The following is a 21,230-nucleotide window of genomic DNA, read 5'->3' as shown; positions in this document are numbered from 1 at the left end:
AACTGTCTGAGGCCACATTTGAACTCAGGAAGAGGAATCTTCCTGGCTCCAGGCAGCATTCTATCCACTGTGCTAACTAGTTGCCCCAGAGAACAGTCTTAGCACTTGACAAATGTCACTTCTGGGAGGTTTTTTCCCTCTGAACTCACACCAAATGTCTACCTGGAATGTCTTTCAAGCAGCAGTTATTTTTCTTCTTTTAACTTCAGGGTTATCCTATATTTAATAATCTATAATTCCATAAAGAATAATGTAATATCTAAATAATTCAGGACCCTGAAGGTGGCCCTCTATCAGAAAGATGCTTTCTACCATGCATGATTGCATACATTTTGTTACGTACAATTTATTAATTCAAACAAGACATGTCAGTTACATGCTTTCCTAAATAATCCTACATGTGCCACACTTTGCTCTATTCTTAATATGATGATAACATTGAGACTAAAGAAAAATATGTTTACATTTTCACTTTATGAAGAAAGGGAATAAATTATTCGTTCTGCCTTTTGGAGAATTGTAAATTTACATAATTAGTCAAAGTGTATCCTAAGTTTTAACTTTATGGTACTGTATTTAAATACTATGCATTTAAAATACCCATGAAATTATTCCTTTGTTTTTAAGGATGTATGAATGGAAGTAATGATAGTTTGATAATACTTGATTACAAGAAATCAATGAAATTATTGTGTTTTTTTTTATGTATGAGTCTTTGCACCACTGAGCAGGTTGAGAGCATTACAAACACTGCAAAATTTCCCAAATGCAATTCAACCCCATCTCTTCTTCCCATGAAATTGGGAAGCCCAATTGAAAGAATGAAGCCCAATTCATTGTCCGTCTTCAATCCCCAGCCCAATTATGCATTGGAATGTCCTGACTCATTGGACTGGCCTTACAATTTCATGTCAAGGTTTGGAAAATAGGTAGTTTTCATTCATGTTGACTTTAATGAATATTGGTAGAATGGTATCTTTTGAATAATCATGGATTTCATTGAGGACCCCCTGTGACAGTATGAGGCTTTATGAAATCAGCACACTATCATCTGCAAGGAGCATCTAGAGGACCCTTACTCTCCTTCATTCCATATGAATGGGCTTTGCACAAGACATCTTTATGAGCAAATATCTTTCTCATTTGATGCTAATATTCCCATGGCTGTTGAACAGTTTACCTTGTTTATATTTTTCAAAGAACCTTGGAAGATCTCAGGAAATGCCTGAGAGAGCGGAGAGAAGGCCTGTAAGACTGCCTTTCATTCTACTGAGTCACACATGTCTTTTTTTTTTTTTTAACAGCATTCAAAACTATTTTGAAGCTTAAAACTGCACTAAGACTTTTGGGACACTATAATAGGACTTTCTATTCTCTGCACGTTTCAGTCAATTATGTGGCAATAATGAAATAGTTGTGGAGAACTCTTTGCAAAAGCCAATTTATTTCATATTCCTATTTACGTGGAGAACACCACTTACATACATAGCACCATACTAACATACATAGCATAACACACAATGATGCATGACGTTAGTTGGGCTTCATGGAAAAAGTAGCACCTGAACTATAAGCCTTGAAGCAAAGGAAGATTTCAACAGGCAGGATTGTAGAGGAGTATATTCTGTCCTTGTGGAATGGCAAAAGCCAAGGCCCAGAGCAATAAGAAGTCGGGAAAAGACTTGTGATATTGTGTCTAAAACTTCTGTTTGCTAATCGATGGAGGAAAGCTTCCTCCCTTCCTTTCCAAGGGCCCTCTTTGCTTCTCTTTGTCTTCCTTGTTTTGCTTGTTCCCAGTGCTGGCATCTGGAAGGAAGGGTGGGGAAAGAGGAAAAGAAGAGGTCTGCTTTAAACTTGTTTTCACACTTCAAAGAATCAGCTAATGAGTCTTCCCATTGTCTAAGCCCATTGTCTAAGGCTGCATTTCACAATATACTGGGCAGATCACAGGGAATGCTAATGAACATTTCACAATAGGGATAGCCCCATCCCCCCCTCCTTCACTAGAGTTTGTGGAATGGAAACCAATTTGATTTGGAAGGCAGTGTTGAGAAAAGCAACCCTGAAATGTATGCATGTGGGAACAGCTTTTTAATATCAGCTCAAGGCCAAGCCCCATGAGGAGCTCCATTGGCAAGCCTCGCGCTGGCTACTGCATAGACTGCACAGCCCTGTGGACTAGGGAGAAAGACAGTCAAGCTGTAGCTTTGGTGCCACTGGTCGTGACCCCAACTCTCTATTCCCTGCAAACCCCAGCCCAGCCCCATCCCAAGGGGGCTCTCAGGGGAAGAGATTGGATGCAACACCTTCATGTCTTGGCCTGAGTTCTCAAAAGCTGTGCCATCTTTTTACTTCCCAGTCACCCCTCAAAACTACCCTGGCTATTGGGCTCTCGGGTTAGTGTTAGAGCCACTGCCAGTCTCTTCAAAACCCCTCCAGAATCTGATACAACTCTCCCACACACTTGTTTTCATTTTTATTTCTTATTTTTAAAAATGTCTCGTCGATGCTTTTTGGTTTTGTCACAATCATTTGTGAATAGATAGAACCCACCATACCCCCAACTCCCTTCAGACCTAACTTTCCCTTGCAACAAGGAAAAACAGTTAATCAAAAACAACTAAAAACCAGTGATCATTTCTGATAACATATGCCGTATTCTGCCCTGACAGTCCCCAACTTCTCGGTTGAGAAGAGAGAAGTATGCTTCATCTGTTCCTAGGATCATGAATCTAGGGCTGGAAGGGACTCTGCGACACCATCTAGTTTGACCCCCTCATTTTTTTCATATGGAGAAACTGAGGCAGAGGAAGGTGTTAATTATTTTACCAAAAGTCTTACAATTAATAAACATTGCAACATTGCGGCACAATATAAATTACAGAGGAATCTACCATATGATTACTGGAATCATTACTGCTTTTCTGGCTGCTAAGAATTCAGCTGCATCAGAATATATTATTCTTCCAGTTCTGCATATTTCATTTTGTATTAGTTTAATGCAAATCTCATTTTCCTCTAAATTCTTCTATTCATCACTCCTTACTTCACAATCATATTCCATTACATTTATATATATATATATATGAATGTACATTTATACCACAGTTCGTTCATCCATTCCCCAGTCACTGAGAATCCATGCATTCTGTTTCCAATTTTTTGCTAGCCCAAGTACGGCCCTATGTGGCCTCGAGGCCGCAGGTTCCTCACCCCTGCTATATAGATATAGATATAGATCTAGATATAGATCTAGATATAGACATATATCTTAAAAAGAATTGAAGACCCCAGAGAGCTCTTGTTTATGCAGATTACATCTCTTGATATTTAGAGTATTAAGTCTTATTATTAATATTAAACATATAAAAATGTCATATTATTATAATGTCTATTATTATTAAAATAGTTTTAAACTCACAGACTCCCTAAAAGGATCTTGGAGGTCCCCAGAGGTCTTTAGATTACACTTTGAAAATTGCTGCACTAGTCTTTTCTATAGACATACCTATAGTATAATGGTTCAAGATTTGCTGTTGTCATCTTTTATCCTTCCTTTTTCATTTTCCTCCAACACTTTCACTTAGCACTTACCATATATATGGTACTTCCTCCAAAGGAAAGGGAAAAATATCGCAGAAAAATTTTCATTAGCAGGCCCCATGGGGTCAACTGTTACTTCCTGTGTGACTTTAAGCAAGTCACTTCATCTCTCTTGGTCTCAATTCTTTCATAAGGTGTCTTCTAGCTACAAATTCTGTGACCTGGAGGAAATAAATGATATTTTTTTGGTATACTTCTAGCCAGTAATTTTTTTTTAAAAAATCTAAGAAATGGTGAATTGCACATCTGTAGCTATTTCTTCTCCTTTCTATCAGTGATAACAGTTTTTTCCTGAGTGGCTCAGATTCAAAACCTTGTGGTCATCATAGCATAATGCAATGGAAAGAGAGCTCAACATGGAGTGAAAAGACCAGTTTGAATCTAGGCTTTTCTGCTTACTACCTTACCTTTGGTGCAAGTCACTTCATGTATAGAAGGAAAGCGTTCAAGGAAAGGGGGTCAGGCAAAGACACAGAGGCGGGAGAGATGGACTATTGTGAATCAGGAAGTGTAAGTGGAAAGTTAGTGAAAAGGAGATCTTTTTCGATCATTATTGCCATTCAATAGCTTAGTAATTCTTCCTGCAATGGTATGCGAATTTGATAAGCAAGCCACATACATCTTGAAGAAATGAGTAATAAAAAATATTGAACATAATACAGCAAGTTTAGTGTGATGTAGCAGAAAGTGTGATGGATTTGGAATTAGGACTTTGCCACTTAAAATTGTGATATATAAAAAGTTCGAGAGATATAGTTTCTGGGTAATTAATCACTTCTGTTAATTATCGCTTGCAGATAATTAATAAAAGGGGTCATTTGGCTATCTCTCATAAACCAAAGACCCCTCACAGAACCCACTCAATGCTTATATGCCCTTGTAAGAGGGGGTGTTCCTGAGAGTGGAAATCAACTCTGATTGGTTAACAAGTAGTGAGAAAATGAATATTATAATGAGAGGTGGGCTTATTCTAATTAGGATCTGGGGAACATGACTCTGATCACTCAGTCTTAGTCAAAAAGACTCATCTATGGCCATACCACCCCATATAGAGTAATCTAGACAAAATGGGGAATCCACTTCCACCCAGAGCTGTCTGACTAAAACACAATGGGTCAGAATTCACAATTCACCTGAACTAGAATTTCTTTATCTTTTAATCAGATCTAAGTTTTCTCGGGGCTAAGTTTCACCCAAGATTTCATCTCATTATCAGCCCTGAACTTCAAAGGCTGTCTGAATAGCCTATGGGAGTTGATTTCTGCATGAGTAAATAGAAAGGGAGAAAACGTTAGGCCTAATTCAATAATTGGTTATTCATATAGGAGAGAAATAATCATTTCTCTCAGAATTGAATTGTCTATGCGATCTTGTCACTTAACCTGTATAGACCTCAATTTCCTCATCTAGAAAATTGGGGGCAGGGTGAACCCCATGATCTCTATGGTCCTTTCCAGACCTAGATCTATGATCCATGGCAGAGTCTTGCCTGGCGAGAACTCTTTCCCAGGTAAAATCAACAGAGTAATCCATAATTCTTTACGCATGGTGACCCAAACTATCAGGGATTCACTTAACTGTGTTATCATATATCACACATTTCTCCACTTGATCCACCAAGTACCTGCTTTTTTGCAGAGTCCCAAAATCTCAGCATTGGGAGAGACCCAAGAAGCCACCATTGCTGGACAAGAATCCTCTTTATAGCATCCCAAATGAGGGACAGTCCAACCTTTGCTCAAAGAGAAGGCTGTTCCAGGTACTATGATAAGTATTTTATAAATATTATCTCATTTAATCCTTACAACAACCCTGGGGGGTAAATGCTATTATCATCTACATTTTGCCACTGAGGAAATTGAGACAGCGGAGGTTAAATGACTTGCCTGAGTCACATAGCTAGTAAGTTTTTGAGGCTAGAATGATTGAGGTTCTATTCTGCAATATTTCAAAACCAACAACCTTGAAAGCACTTACAAAACACTATATAAATATAAGCTGTTGTTATGTGAATGCTTTTCATATTTATTCACAACATGAGAACACTGAGGCCAAATTAGGCTAAAATACCAAATAGTAATGTATGGGCTGTGAAACACCTGGGCTCAACTATCTGTGATTTGATGCTTAACCAAGTAATCTATACCAGTGCTTCTTAAACTGTGGGTTGTGACCTCATATCGGGTTGCAAAAAATTTGGCAACAATAAAAAGTTTCTCAACATGCAACGACCAAAAATTAATTCAAAATCAAATGCATAATGAATCCAAGGTGTTTCTGGCAGCATCGGCAATTTCACTATAGGTTTGGTTCTGAACACAAAGCATGCATACTTTGCACTACGCATGCTCTCAGACCATACAATGCCAACAAACACTGTGAAACAAGAAAAGGAATCATTAATGGGAAAAGTTTAAAAAGCCCTGACCTATGCTACTCCCCAGAAATCCTAACAAAATCATCCATTGATATCTACAGTTCTTCCCATAAACACTCATGATGCTGGATGGGCCCACCAAAGATCAGCTGGTTAGTCCTTCTTACTAATGAGCAGCATTATATTGAAAACATTCCCCAAAGCTTTGACTTTACTTATCTGCTTTATAAACTTTAGACAGAAAAATTAATTCTCTTTTTTGGTAAACTTAGCTCAAAGAAGAAGTAACCAGAACTAACTTTGTTGAAATAATGGAAGAGGTCACTTAACTTTCTAATTTTCTACCTTCTTGCCAAATTGGAATAATCAAGATGTTGCTGCTTCCCACACAATGGGGATAATGACATTTGGCCTTAGAAAGTATGAAGAGGCTGGAGATTTCTGGATGTGGAAATATGGATTATGTCAACTCAGAAGAAGCAATCAAAGCAGAGAGCTAACACTTCCTAGTCAGATTTCAAAATGGTTTCGGCAAGACATAGCTAAAAAGGATAGAAATGCTTTCAGTATGCCATTTTTTGTTATTTTTGTAAGTGTTGATGAATGCAAGCCTGTCTCTGTCCTCCACGGTAAATTTTTCAGTAGACCTCCAGAATCTGAGTTCTCTATCCACTTCACCTAGGCATGAGGCAATAGGAAGCAGAAAGTCAGCCCCTTGTGCCCAACATAACTCAAGAGGCCTCTTAGTCCTGTCATTGGACCTGAAGAAAGGTCAATCCAAACTTAAGCTGGCCCATCATGGAAGCTCAAACACGATGTTTCTAAAGGACTTCTTTCTTTGAAAATGGGGTCAGATTAATTACTTTAGGAGATGGGATTGTTGTTCAGTATGCAAGGATGTTTTCTTTCTTTTGTGTGTAGAACAAGTATGGAGGGAAAAAAGGAGGAGCAGAGAAAGACTATTTTGGTAAGGGAGAGCGTGCAACCTAAAAATCTGAAGGAACTGACCCCTTCCTCTGAACTAAGATATTGGAGAGTGGCAAAGGCCATAGAATGTGGCTTATGGTAAGCCAAGCACAGGAAGTAAGCCTTGACATTAGGATGGTAGCAGAGGGAAGACAAGTTATTGCTTTCTCTTGCCTTCAAGGAGATGGGGATGGAAAGAGGAAGGTCTTTGCTCCAAGGTATCCATTCCCCGTAAAAATGTATCATTGCCACTTCAATACAATGGTCTTTACATTCCAAGGCTGTTGTTTGTAGTTGACATTCAAAGGCCAGGAACCAGACAACTTTGATTCTTAGCCTGCCAGGGAAGAAAATAACCTTATTATTGTTATTTTTGCCTGTTTGTTTCCATGTCTAGGTTTTAGCTAATAGTCTCTAAACAAGCTGAACAGAAACTGCCCGCAGGAAATACTGCAGAGTTGAAAATAAACTTAAAAGACAGTCTGTCTACACATGGTCATAGCCCATTTTGTATAGAATAAGCATGCCTCATGGTGGTTTAGTGAGTCTTCAGAATTACTTAAAGGGTTGTCAATTTATTTGTGTCAATATATTATAACCAACAACATAAGTAATATGGAAATTTGACGAGTGCTGTGGTTACCATGGAACAACTGGGAGAAATGGAGAGATTTGTACAAATTTGGAGAGTGGGTCTCCAGATTCCCAGCTCAATTCCTAGCTGTTCCCAAAGCTAATCTTAATTGTAGACCCCATCTTTGCAACTCTCTCTGCAGTGTGGCATAGTGGGTAGATAGCCAGCCTTAGAGTCAGGAAGACCTGATTTTGATACCTCCCTCAGACACATACTAGAATCATGACCATGGGCAAATACCCAAACTTCTCAGTACCCGCAAGCAACTCTCTAAGACTCTAAGTTTCATATAAGCAGCTTCTCTACATGGTGGGAGGAGCAGTTTCTATGCCCGGTGTTCCCTACCCTGATGAAATCAGAGGTCTAGATCTCCTCCCTACAGCCAACAGTGGTCCTTGTCTTCCAGTGTGTTATCTAATAGGAAAGATGAGACAAACGCAAACCTATTAAATAACAGTGCAAGGGAATACTCGGATTTGATTAGGTACTAATATGAGTAGTAGGACCTGCCAGGGCTTGTGATGTGCTGACAAAGCCTTTGCAAACCCAGGGTCACCTCCATGTCAAGATGAGGCCCCGGCTTCCATAGAGGTAATGAGACATCAGAGTGATACTTGGAATCTTCAGAACACCTCCCTTTGACACTGTTTTGACTCTGTTTTCTCATCAGCAAAATAAAAGTTTTGGACTACATGGCCTCTACTGTCCAGTCTAATTCTAGGATCTATGATTCCAGGCTCCTTTCTATCTGATAGACTTCAGTACATGTGAGTATGCTAGACATGTGTATGTAGAGATATGGGAAAATAAATGTCACGTATTTGTTTCAATACAGTTCTATATCATAAGACCCTAATCATAAGTCTTCAGTGTCTCACTGCAACATGTATGTGCATCTGGGTTCTTGAAATCCACCATTCTACCCACAATGCCACACTATCATTCTTCTGATTAAATATCCTTTATAATTTTACCTTCCTCATGGCACCAAGCAGGTTTCCTTCATACCTTCTGTAATTTCCCATGACTGAAACACCCTTCCTCTACCCCTATACCTTCTCTCATGTAGTTTTCATTTATGTTTTCTTGAAATACAGCTCTGAAAAACCAGGCTTTGATGGAGTCCATTGAGATTCAAATGGAGCTACTTTACCATGCCTTTAAACCCAAATCACTCTGGCTCTCACTGATTAGCCAATAATAGGCCCCAGCCCAAGACTTGCTTGCTCATTGTTTAGTTTTGATGGCTCAGAATGAGTGCAAATAGACTCTGAGGGTCTCTAAACTCTAAATCTCCCTAAATCATTCTTTTGTGAAGGCAAAGTAGGCCTTCTTTTACCTCAATTCTTACCTAACCTTAAACTACTGAATGGGTGTTGCCTCAGAGAGACTGAGATCTGAGAAAGACCTTAGCTTAAAAAGGCCAAGGTTTCCCGCTGCTTCCTGGGCCAGTCATCCTGACCTATGTCTTGCCACTGGACTTCAATGACCCCGGAGGAGAGAGCGGGGCTGATGACTTTTCTACAACTCTACCTCACTTAGATCCAATTCACTTTCAAGTCAAGACATCACCCTCCTGGTGTCATTGGTCCTCTTTGAGAACGAGGGACAACCGACAACAACAACAACGGTCCCAGTCCCAGTCCCAGGTGCAGGGCAAAGAACAAAGAGCAGTCTCCAGAATGCTGGGTGTAAACGTGAGCTCTACCTTCATCCACCTGCTTTCTTCAAAAGCCCTTTTCATGCCGGCATGCCTCTCTATCCTTGCCTCTGAATGTGCCACTCCGTCTGCCAATGTACAAAGGGATGTGTTACATGCCACCTTACTGGCAGCGAGCGGTCCTTCAGGTATATGTGCCAATTACGTAATGTGGGGAAGGGACGTAAATAATTTGACAGTGACCCTCTCGGACAGCATTCTGGCATCAGGCCCGAAACAAAAACAGTAAGATATCTCTTTTCAGCTGAGAAAGTCACAATCCGTCTATTTCCCAGCCAGGATCTGCCATTTCACTGGTCAATTCCAGGAAACTTCTGGTGGAAAACAGAGAAAGTCATTTCACACCTTCTTTGCCAATTTACTCATTTAGATCTCTAGGATGCAACTGAGGACAATGAACAGATTCTTTCTTTTCCCTCATTGTTACTGTGGGATGGAGATGAGCCTAGGTTCCTGAAGGCGGCTGTGCCCTGCATTACAAGCTCTGACAGGCCCTGCCAGGGTAGAAAATCCTAGGAGTCCAGCAGTGTCTCATAAGCCTGCTGTCATAGAACCAGGTCTAACCTAGCTAAGTACACAGAGGCCCATCATCACAGAGCTGGATCCCAGCTGAGGAATTCTTTGGCCACAATAAAACGTGTAGGCAATCTGCTAATGTGTGGGAGGGATTTCGTTACTGCTGGAAAGATGAAGCACTTAATGAAACCGTAGGTATCTGAAATAAGTGGGGAAAAAAGGAATGAATGATAAAATATTTGTGTATATGTGTGGAAATATATACACACATAAAATATATGCATGTGTGTGTATCTATCTATATCTATATATAGCTTTAAATTATTTCAGTACCTCATTACCTCTTCTGAGGTCCTACTTTTGTACCTCATTGAGGCATGCATGGAAAAGACCCTGACTTTTTGAAGGTTATATTAGTGAAGCATAATCTTTGACAAGTCCTTCTTTAAAAGTATACTAGATAAATTCAAACTATTATTTAAAAGTTGAATTTTGAAAACACAGATAGTCAATAACTTGGTGGCATGTCTCTGTGTATTTTGATATATTTGTCAATATTTGGTTGCATAAATATATATGGATTTTTGGAACAAAATGAGTTCTTATGGTGGGGAATATCTGTAGGTACATGTTTCTCTCCATCTCTGTCTTTCTATCTCTCGGTCTTTGTATATATGTATATATGAAAAGATATATGTGTATACATATACATATACACACATACATATACACATATATATGTGTACATATGTATGTGTGTATAAATGTATATGCTGGGGCAGCTAGGTGGCACTGTGGATACAGTGCAAAGCCTGAAGTCAGGAAGACTCATCTTCCAGAGTTCAAATCTGGCCTCAAACACTTACTAGCTGTGTGACCCTGGGCAAGTCATTTAACCCTGTTTACCTCAGTTTTCTCATCTGTAAAATTAACTGGAGAAGGAAATGGCAAAACACTCCAGTATTCTTGCTAAGAAAACCTCAAATAAGGGGCATCTAGGTGGTGCAGTGGATAGAGTACCGGCCCTGAAATCAGGAGGACCTGAGTTCAAATGTGGCCTCAGACCAAACACTTGACATACTTACTAACTGTGTGACCCTGGGCAAGTCACTTAAACCCAATTGCGTAAAAAAACCAAGCAAAACAAAACCTCAGATGGGACAACAAAGAGTCCACACAGCTGAAAAACAATTGAAATATAATATACATATATGTGTGTGCTTAGGTGTGTGTATTTACATGCATACAGACATGCTCAGTGCTCTTTAAAGACAGATTGTCCTATTTACTATCTGCCAGTGATGATAGTCCATCTCCTATTTCCATTTTTTTATCCATTCTGGATCTCATACCCAGAATGCTCTTCTTCTTTACCTCTGGGCTCTTAGAATCCCTAGTTCTTTTCAAGTCTCAGCTTAAGTTCCTAAGTCCCTAAGAAAGGCTTTCTCTGATTCCCCCAAATGTTTGTGCCCCGAAATTACTTTGTACTTATTTCTTATTTTCTCAGTTGGGTGTTTTTCCCTAGCAGAAAGAGAGCATCTTGAAGATAGGGATTATTTTTTTTTGTCTCTTTATCTTTCGTTCCTAAAACATAGTGGGTGCTTAGTAAATGATTGTTGAATTGAATTGAATACTGTAGGTGAGTGCAACTGGCTAGAAAAGGCTGTAAATTAGATATAACTGCAAACGTACCACACAAAAGTTACCGCTTACCCTCCAGTCTGGCTAAAGTAAATTGTCAGGGTGATTTGTATGGTCCAGTAATGGCTGCCAGGAGCATGAGAGGAGTTCAAAGGAATTTTCTCACCTCAACTCAAATAGCAGGCAGGCCCAGGGGAAATCAGTTATTGAGACACAAGCAAAGTTGTTAAAAACACAGACTTATCCTAAGGGCCTTTTGCTGACTAGCTATGACTATGGGTTAGACTAACAAAAGAGTTGAAGTCGCCTGTGACTATTGGCTATCTACAAAATAGTTCTGACTACTCCTTCCCATCACCCCAACCAAGGTAAGAGGCCAACATCTGACCTGCAATTTGTGGGAGCAGTAGCAGACAGCAGCAGTGAAGAAGACATCATAGAAGAAAACAGCAGCAGTTGGCAATTCATTGGAGAAAGAAGTCCAAGCTCTGTGGAAATACTGAGCAGCAGTTTTGGAGGAGAAGTGTTTCTTCTGGGATAGAGCCCTAGGATCATGAGTTAGGAAGACTATGTATGTTCCCTCTTCCACATATGTTCTCTACACATGTTGCCTCATGGGGTTGAAAGAATCAAATGAGATGGCATATTCAAAGTGCTTTGTAAATCTTAAGGCACTATAGAAATGGTAGCTATCACTATTACTGTTGTTACATTTTTAAAAATTTGTATTATTTATAAGATAAGGGCAAAGCCTTTGTAAAGAGCTAGGACAGATTTAAATGGGGGGAGACAAATTTTCCCCTCTGGGTTTGAGGTTCCTCCTCTACAAAATGAGGGCTCTGTGTATCCCCAGCACTTCCCACATTGCCTGACACTTAGTAGGCGATTAATAAGTGTTTATTGACTGATAGATCCTTAAAGATCATCTAGTCCAGTGGTGTCAAACTCAAATAGAAACAGATCCCTACCCATAGCACAATGACTTACAAACCCACAAATTAACATAATCTGTGTTGCATTGTATTTTTATTTATTTTGTTAAATGTTTCCCAATTATATTTTAATCAGGTTCTGGCTGCACTCAGGAATTTTGCCTGCTACTGAGGTTGACACATCTCATAGTTTATCCCACACACACTTTTTATAGATGAGAAACATGAGCCCCAGAAAGGCTAAATGACTTGGCAGTCACACAAGTGACAAGTAACAGACCAGGGTTTGAACTCAGGTCCCCCAACTCCATATTCAACCCTCCATCGGTTTTACCATGCTGTTTCTTTATTTGTAGACTGTGTCCTTCTCAAAAATCAGCCTCTGTTTAAGGTCATATTGACTAGATCCCATTAATGTTTTTCTTTTATCACACCAAAGCAGGCATCACAATAATTCAAAGGGAAAAAAGGAGTATAATTTTAAAAGAATAGTAAAGTAAAATCATATGAATATATATACATACACATATATACATACATATGTATACATATGTACACACATACATAGTATGTATGTATATGCATACTCTTCATAGATAAGGAAATTGAGGCCTTGGGAGAGATTAAGAAAAATGCCTAGGATCACATACTAAGTGTCTAAGACAGGGTCTGAGTTCATGTTTTCCTGATTTAAAGATCAGGGTTCATATCCACTGTCACTTAACTGCCTAGTTGGTAGTTTAGTTATTTGTGTAGATGTTTGATTCCCCTGTCAGAATATAATATTCTTGCCTTGAAGGCAGGAAGTATATCACTTTTTTATCTTTATATTCCTTCTAAGCCCTAACACAAGGTTGATAAATTTTGTGGAACTGAACTGAATTTGCCCTCCATAAATGTAGACCTTTACTGAGTAATTCTTTTATTATACTCTACTGTCATTGATGGGGTTTTCCCATTAAGCCTAAGGTTTACAGTTATTATTGAGTGCTTTCCAGACATTATCTCATTAATTTTCATGTCATCTCTTGAGGTAAAGATTATAATCTTCACCTTGCAGATAAGGAAACTGAGGCAACAAAAGATGAAATGACTTGCCCAAACAAACTAGTGGCAGGGCCAGGTATCAACCTTGTCATCAAGCTCAGTGAAGAAAATGTTTGCACAATATGTCAATGTAGTACTAGGAAATAAAAACACTGCATCATCCACAAAACAACATATTGCTTTTACTTGTGGGTCCTCCCACCTTTGATGTCTATTTTACTTTCTTCTTGGAACAGGAACACATGGTGTGGAATGTATCACGTTGCCCTCTAGTGACTAAAGTTTTCTAAGGAGAGGATAATGCTCTCTGCTAAATACCATCTGTCCTAAGATTTCAAACTCTCTTAAGTAGCTAGTTTAAAGCTAACCCCTTTACTTGTTGAAGTGATCCCATTCCATCCCATTTCTTCCAACAAATTGCTCCTTCTGTCATCCCCACTCTTTCACTTATTTTCAATCTCTCCCCGTGTACTAGCTGACTTCCTACTGCCTACAAAAATGCCCATGTCCCTTTATCTTGGAAAAAAAAAAACCCTCAATAGATCCTTCCATTCCTGTAACTATCATCCTATACTCTTTGAAAAGGCCAGTCTATAATAGGTGCCTCTGTCCTCTCTATTCTTAATGGTTTATAATTCGGCTTCTGACCTTATCATTCCACTGAAACTGTTCTCTCAGAAGTCACTAATGATCTCTTAGTTGCCAAATCCACTGGCTTTTTCTCAGCTCTCATTCTCCTCAACCTCCCTGCAGCCTTTGACACCAATGACCACTCTTTTCCTTGATATTCTCTTCTTTCTAGATTTTCTGGACACCACTCTCCTGGTTCTCCTCCTACCTATCTGACCATTCTTTTTCTGTCTCCTTTACTGGATCCTCTTTCCAGATTACACTCTCTAACCATAGGTGTTCCTGAGAGTTTTGTCCTGAGCCCTCTTCTCTTCTCTCTCTATACTACTTCACTAGGTAATCTCATCAGATTCCATGGATTTAATTACCATCTCTATGCTGGTAATTCTCAAATCTATCCTGACCCAAACTCTCTGTTAACCTCTAATCCCATATCTCCAACTTCCTTCAGACATCTTGAACTAAATGTCCAATAGATATCTTAAACTCATGCCCAAAACAAAGGTGATCATCTTTTCCCCTAAATATCTTCCCCCTTCCATATTACTATAGAGGGCAATGCCATCCTCCCATCCCTCAAGCTGACAACCGAGGAGTCATCCTGTATTCCTCACTATCTCTCACCCCACCCCCACCCCAATATCCAATCCATTTTTTTTAAGGTGATTGGGGTTAAGTGACTTGCCCAGGATCACACAGCTAGTAAGTGTCTGAGGTCAGATTTGAACTCAGGTCCTCTTGACTCCAGGGCTGGTGCTCTATCACTGGGCCACCTAGCAGCCCCTCCCAATCTATTTTCAAAGCCTGTCAATTTCACCTTTGTAACATCTCTCATGTATACTTCCTGCTGTCCTCTGACACTGCCACCACTTTAGTGCAGGCCCTCATCACCTCGTGCCTAGACTATTGCCATAGCCTGTTGGTAGGTCTGCCTTCTTCAAGTCTCCCCTCACTCCAATCTGCCTGCATTCAGCCACTAATGTCATTCTCTTAGAGCATAGGCCTGACCATATTACTCCCCACTCTCACTCAATAAACTACAGTGGCTTTCTACTGTTGTCAGGATCAAATGCAAAATGCTCTGTTTGGCACCTTCATAACCTAGCCCCATCCTACCTGCCCAGTCTTCATATACCTCACTCCCCAATACATACTCCTTAATTCAGTGGCACTGGCCTCCTGGCTGTTCCAGGAACAGGACACTTTATCTCTGGGCTCTGAATATTTTCCATGCCTGGAACACTCTCACTCCTTCACTGACTACTGACTTCCCAAATTTCTATTAAGTCCCAACTAAAATCCCACCTTCTACAGGAAGCCTTCCTCAAGCACTGTTAATTCCAGTGACATCTGTCTCTACACAGTCTCCCACTTATCCTCTATATAGCCTGCTTTGCATGTATTTGTTATGTTGTTACCCCAATTAGATTATAAGCTTCATGAGGTCAGATTGCCTTTTGCTTCTTTTTGTATCTCTAGCACTGGTGCCTGGTACATGTTGCTATTCAGCCATTTTTTCAGTTGTATCTGACTCTTCATGACCTCATTTGGAGTTTTCTTGACAAAAGTACTGGGGTGTCTTGCCATTTCCTTCTCCAGCTCATTTTACAGATAAAGAAACTGAGTCAAACACGGTTAAGTGACTTGCCCAGAGTCACACAGCTAGTAAATCTGAGGCCAGATTTGAACTCAAGATGAGTCTTCCTGACTCCAAACTGGGCACACTGTCCACTGTGCCACCTAGCTGCCCTATCTCCAATTAACCCTGTATATATCCCATTTATACATAGCTGTTTGCATATTCTCTTATCTCTAAGACTGTGAGCTCCTCAAGGGACAGGAATGTCTTTTACCTTTCTTTGTTTTCCCAGTGCTTAGCACATTGTAGGCATTTAATAAATGCTAGTTGCATGACTGACAAACTATTCCTCTGAGATCCTTAGATCTACATTTCATGGTGTCCGTTTTGTGGGGAGAGAAATCAGAAAAGCAGGCAAAGGAACTGGACTCAACCTGGCAACTCACACTACTAAGGCACTCGACAACTAGAAAATAGCTTGCTGGTCATTTGATGTTCTCATATTGTTTGCCGCTGCTTCTGCTATTTTTCTGATTCTCCCTTCCTTTCCCCGAATGTTCAATCCCTGTGCTGACCTCAAACCCTCATGTCTGTGAACTTTCTTACCCGTTCATCCTCTCCCTTTGCCCTGCGGAAGCAAAGTCTGGAGCTTTAATTATAGTGGTTGAGTTCACGATAAAACATTTTCACTTGAAGCTTTTCTTTCTCACATATGATCACTTCCCTAGACATGAGAAAACAGACGCAGAAAGTTCAAATTTAAGCACACTTTCCTAGACTACACTTAGACGTGTATAATAAGTTTAAATTCTGGGTCCTAAGAGGGGAAAAAACCCCAATTATCAAGGGATACCTTATCCTTTGTTATTTGCAAAATAAACATCTTCAATGAAGAGAGGCCTCCTTTCCTTTGTTTCTAACCCATTTTTCTGAGCATCGAGAGACCCCGGGATTGCTTGAGCTATTGACTCTTCAGCTATTTTCTGCCTGTTTAGGAAACTGCCTTTCCCAGAGCTCTGCCCATTGCTTTCACACAGAATCATGGCCTTAAGTCCAGCCCTTTGCTTCGTCCAGCTTCAACTACCTTCTCTCTATAGGAGGTGGGAAGGAAATCACAGTTGCTACCACTCTGTATGTCAAAGGAGGTTTGTTTATTCTATTAGTAAAATCAATAGAGGAGTAACTTCCTGCCAGGGAATGCTGGGAGAAGAATTCTGGGGGTGGGGGTGGGGAAGCCAAGTTACTTAAAAAAAAAAAAAGAAACAAATACTTTCCTTGCGAGTAATTGCTTAGGACAAATATGCTAATGAAGTGACCAAGTGGAGGTATGTGTATTAACAGGAAATTCTGAGCTCACCCAGTTTGTAGGGACAATAGAACTGAGGAACACATCACAACAGACACTGGTGACATGACCTTTGGAGATAAACTTCATCCTATCCAGGCCATCTGGACTCCAGGAGTAGACGTTATTAGCACTACCCAATCAGTTTACATCTTGGCTTCAGATTGCCTCCATGGGCCATCATGGAAACTTGTAATTGTCCATCTATCATTTGGCCATGATTGTGTGGGTCATCAAATTCTTGGCTATATTCTTGCAATGTTCTTTTGTGAGCTAAGTCAGTAATATTATCCCAAATGTGGAAATTAGTACTATGAAATGCTCAGAGTTCAAGCAAGTTGCTATGTGGCATTCAAAGGCATAGTTAATGGAATAGATTGGTTTGAGATTTTAGAGTATGGGATTCCTGACTCTTAGCACTATGTGCTAATCATTGCCATGCTCCCTCCCACTTCCGTACTCTTCCAAATCAGCTGTCATGTTTCATGGCTTACCACCAGTAAACATAACATGACTCAGGACTGTTATATGAAAGAGGAAGAGAACTGAATCCACCAGATTCTTCTAAATACTATCCAATGTTTCCCTCACTGTATACAGTATTTAAAGATGGGCATAGAAGAGAAGAAAGCAACATGTTGATTACAGTAGGAAATGCTGTTGAGTGGTTTTGCCACCAGAACAACAATGTAATACATCTATAGCACACATAAATGTAACCAGGACAAGAAATAAATCCTATAAACATAAATCTTTAGGGAAGATACTGAAAAACCAACATTCCCGGAGGAAAAAAAAATAATCATCACAAGTCATTTCATTTAACCCACTTGATGTCAACACACTGACAATTACAACAAAGGAATAAAGCCTTGTACACAAAACCCAAAGAACATCTGGTTAGGAAGAAGTGGTCCCATATAAGAAACAATCAGGCATCTGGCAAGAGGGGCCTTGGAAGCCCACAATTGTACTAGAGTGGGACAACTGAGGATTTACCCCAGGGTGCTGGACATCTAGGAGTGTGCTCCATCTTCCTGGTAGTCCTCCCATGCTTCACATTCCCTGCTCTGTGCTTTGCCTTGTGCTATGACACTCTATAAATACAGCATGACTTCCTTCACTCCCTCATTCAGTCTGCAGTCACCACCTCCGATTATTTGAATTTTGCCCTTCCCTTGGGCATATTCTCACGTCCCAGGTTGAGGGGTAACATTGATGGTAAGCCTTTCCCTATCACTGCACTCTCTGCCTGACACCTTGGGTCCCACATCTTTCCAGGGATTGGCTGAATTCTCTGAGGGGACAGGCTGTTTCTTCCCTAGCATGACCAGGGAGGGATACCCTCTGCCTCCTGACTGAAGGCTGCTTTGGAACCACCTGAGATGGAACCCTGAGACCTTTCCACTGCACAAGTGAGTTCCTTTCCAGTTATCCTTTCCTTGTTCTTTCCCACCATGATGGCCTCCCCTGCAGCGGCTTAGAGGTTTCTTCCCTCACAGGGCCTTCTGTCCTGAGGAAGTTTCTCTCTAAGGTCTCTCTCCAGTACTCACCCCAGGTGGTAGACTTGCTTTTTTAGGGTTTTGCCAGAATCCTAATAAGGAGAGTGTAATGAAATGGAGCTTGAGAAAGCACTAATGACATTCATTCAGGAGCAAAGAATTTTGTTCTCAGTCTGAAAGGAGGTGTCTCTCTCTTACTGTTTCTCCTGAAACTCGTGTGTTCCTTAGAAGTCTTGTGGGAATGGTAAATTAAGACTCAGATATTACTATTCTATTCAACTACCATATTCATCTTGGTGATAAGTGTACCTTTTCCCAAGGATAAAGACTTAGGTATCAGCACTTTCATGACACCAATAACCTATTCATTATCTGTACCTATCTTGACATTGCTTGTCTGGTCTAACAAGGAAGTGGTACAGTTCAAAGCTTCTTTGTCCAGAAGATCCTTGTCAGGCCAACTTCTCCTTTTGATATGGATAGCAGTCCCACTACTTCAACCCTTAATTCTTCAAAAGCCTTGATAGATGGATCTATCCTTCTTACTTTCTTCCAATAATAAGACAACCTCCCCCATAACACAATTGTATTCATTTCTCATCTTTCCCTGTTGTTTATAGATGTCATTGGTCCTTTTCAAGGATGAAGGATGAACAACAATAACAACAACAACTGCTTCTGGTGCATTCTAACATTATGCTTGTCTTTAAGGAGTTCTTCTTATATTGGGTGCTGAGAGAAGATTTCCATCTTTTTCCATTTCCATACTTTTGTTTAGTTGAGCTTTGGATTCATTCAGACTACTCAGACAATGTTAGGACTTAACCTACTGAGGTCTCAAATGTTTCATCCATGCTTAATCCTTTGTGTCAGACATGCTTCATTCAATCTCAGTCCAGAAGCTTATTCTCACATCATTCATGAGTTGGTTTTAGTCATCTCAAGGGGACAAGGCAAATGTGTGAGATTCAAATCAGAGTCTCACATGCAGGACAAATCCAAATGACCCATAGAGGAGATAAGTAGATTCCCCACCATTTTTATTCAGGTATGCCCAATGAGGTGCATAGTCTATGAAGGGACCAGAAATCCCATCTTGCAGTGAGTAGGGGCTTAGAAATTGTTAGCTGGCTAATGGATTAGTAAAATGAGGTTTATGATCATAATTAGGTCCTCTAAATAGGAAGGGAACAGATTTTATTGGAGGAATAAACACATTGCTCTAAGTTATAGACGATGTTAATGATCAATGGAAAGATTATGCCCTCTACAATATCCTTGATTAGGTATTTAAAATCTTTTAATTTTGGACTATTAATGAAAAGCATTTCATATGACTGTAGATAACTTTGATTTCTTTATCTGAAAACTGCCTGTTCATATTCTTTGACCGTTTATCAACTGGGTAATGGCTTGTATTCTTATAAATTTGACTCAGTTCTCTATATATTTGAGAAATGAGGCCTTTATCAGAGAAACTTTTTGTAAAAAATTTCCTCCTGTTTTTTGCTTTCCTTCTAATCTTGGCTGAATTGGTTTTGTTTGTGCAAACCTTTTTAATTTAATGCAATCAAAATTATCTATTTATACAATGCTATCTATCTGTTGTTTGGTCATAAATTCTTCCCTTATCCATAGATCTGACAGGTAAACTATTCCATGCTCCCCTAATTTGCTTATGGTATCACCCTTTAGTTGATTTTAAAAATTTTGAATTTGAAATGAACACTGCCTACCATGCCTTCCATTTGGTTGTTTAATTACATTTTGTCTCTGTGTGGAATTTTTGTCTTTCACTGTTTTTTTTTTTTCAGGAATGCCAAAATGTTGTGGCACCAGGTAAGGGATAAAGCAAAGTTGGGAAGCATATTGAGTTTGTCTTTAGTGCTCCCTCCACCTGCCCACTAACATTGTTCTTTCTATATCCTTCCCCCTCCTAATTTCCCACCTGGCTGCACTACTTTGGGACTTCTCTGATTTCTCTACCATGTCCCAGGAAGTTCATCACTTCCTTAAGGAAATCTACATTCACCTGTATAACCATCACACTTAAGAGCTGCAAGGGAACTTAAGGACCTTATCATCCTTCAAGATCCCTTGCAGCTCTTAAGTGCGGTGGTTATACAGGTGATTGTAGCGTGTGGCAGAGCTGTAGCTTAGGAATCCTATTGACACTATGAGGAACCAGTTCAAATCAGGAAAACTATCTCTGCTACTTATCTTTCTTTTCCTAATTTCTACTTTAATATTTCAGTGAATCTGAGATCTCATAGACATGAGTATCTACTCTAATGGTTCAGATAACAAATCATCAATACTGTTGTTTTTATTTTTTGTTTTTTGGAAAGGAAACATCAGATCTAACTGGTGGGAGCTTTCTGGTGGCCTTGGAGAATGTCACCACCTTCTAGAATCCAAAGCTCTTGTTGGCAACATCCTAAATAGACAATAGCAACACCTCCATGTATGGGTGGCAGTCACTCAAGTCAATTAATAACCCTACTAATGAAACCTCCCTCTTTTTCCTTTGTTACTTGCCTATGAATCCTCTGGGATTTTTTTTCCTGCAGCCTGGGTCATTCACACATGTCAGAAATAGTTCAAATGACATTAGCTTGGCTTTCGACTTTCCCTAGTTCTTCTACTGTTTGGAGGCCCCAATATACATCGACTACCCTTAGCAGTCTGACTGGGTCAAAGAGTGCCTTCCTAAAATTCTGCAGCTCTTTGGTAAGGAT

The sequence above is a fragment of the Vombatus ursinus genome, unplaced genomic scaffold (genome assembly GCF_900497805.2).
Source record: "Vombatus ursinus unplaced genomic scaffold, bare-nosed wombat genome assembly UNPS02000577.1, whole genome shotgun sequence".
Taxonomy (NCBI): domain Eukaryota; kingdom Metazoa; phylum Chordata; class Mammalia; order Diprotodontia; family Vombatidae; genus Vombatus; species Vombatus ursinus.
The sequence above is the reverse complement of the archived record's forward strand: the minus strand, read 5'-3'. Positions refer to the sequence as shown.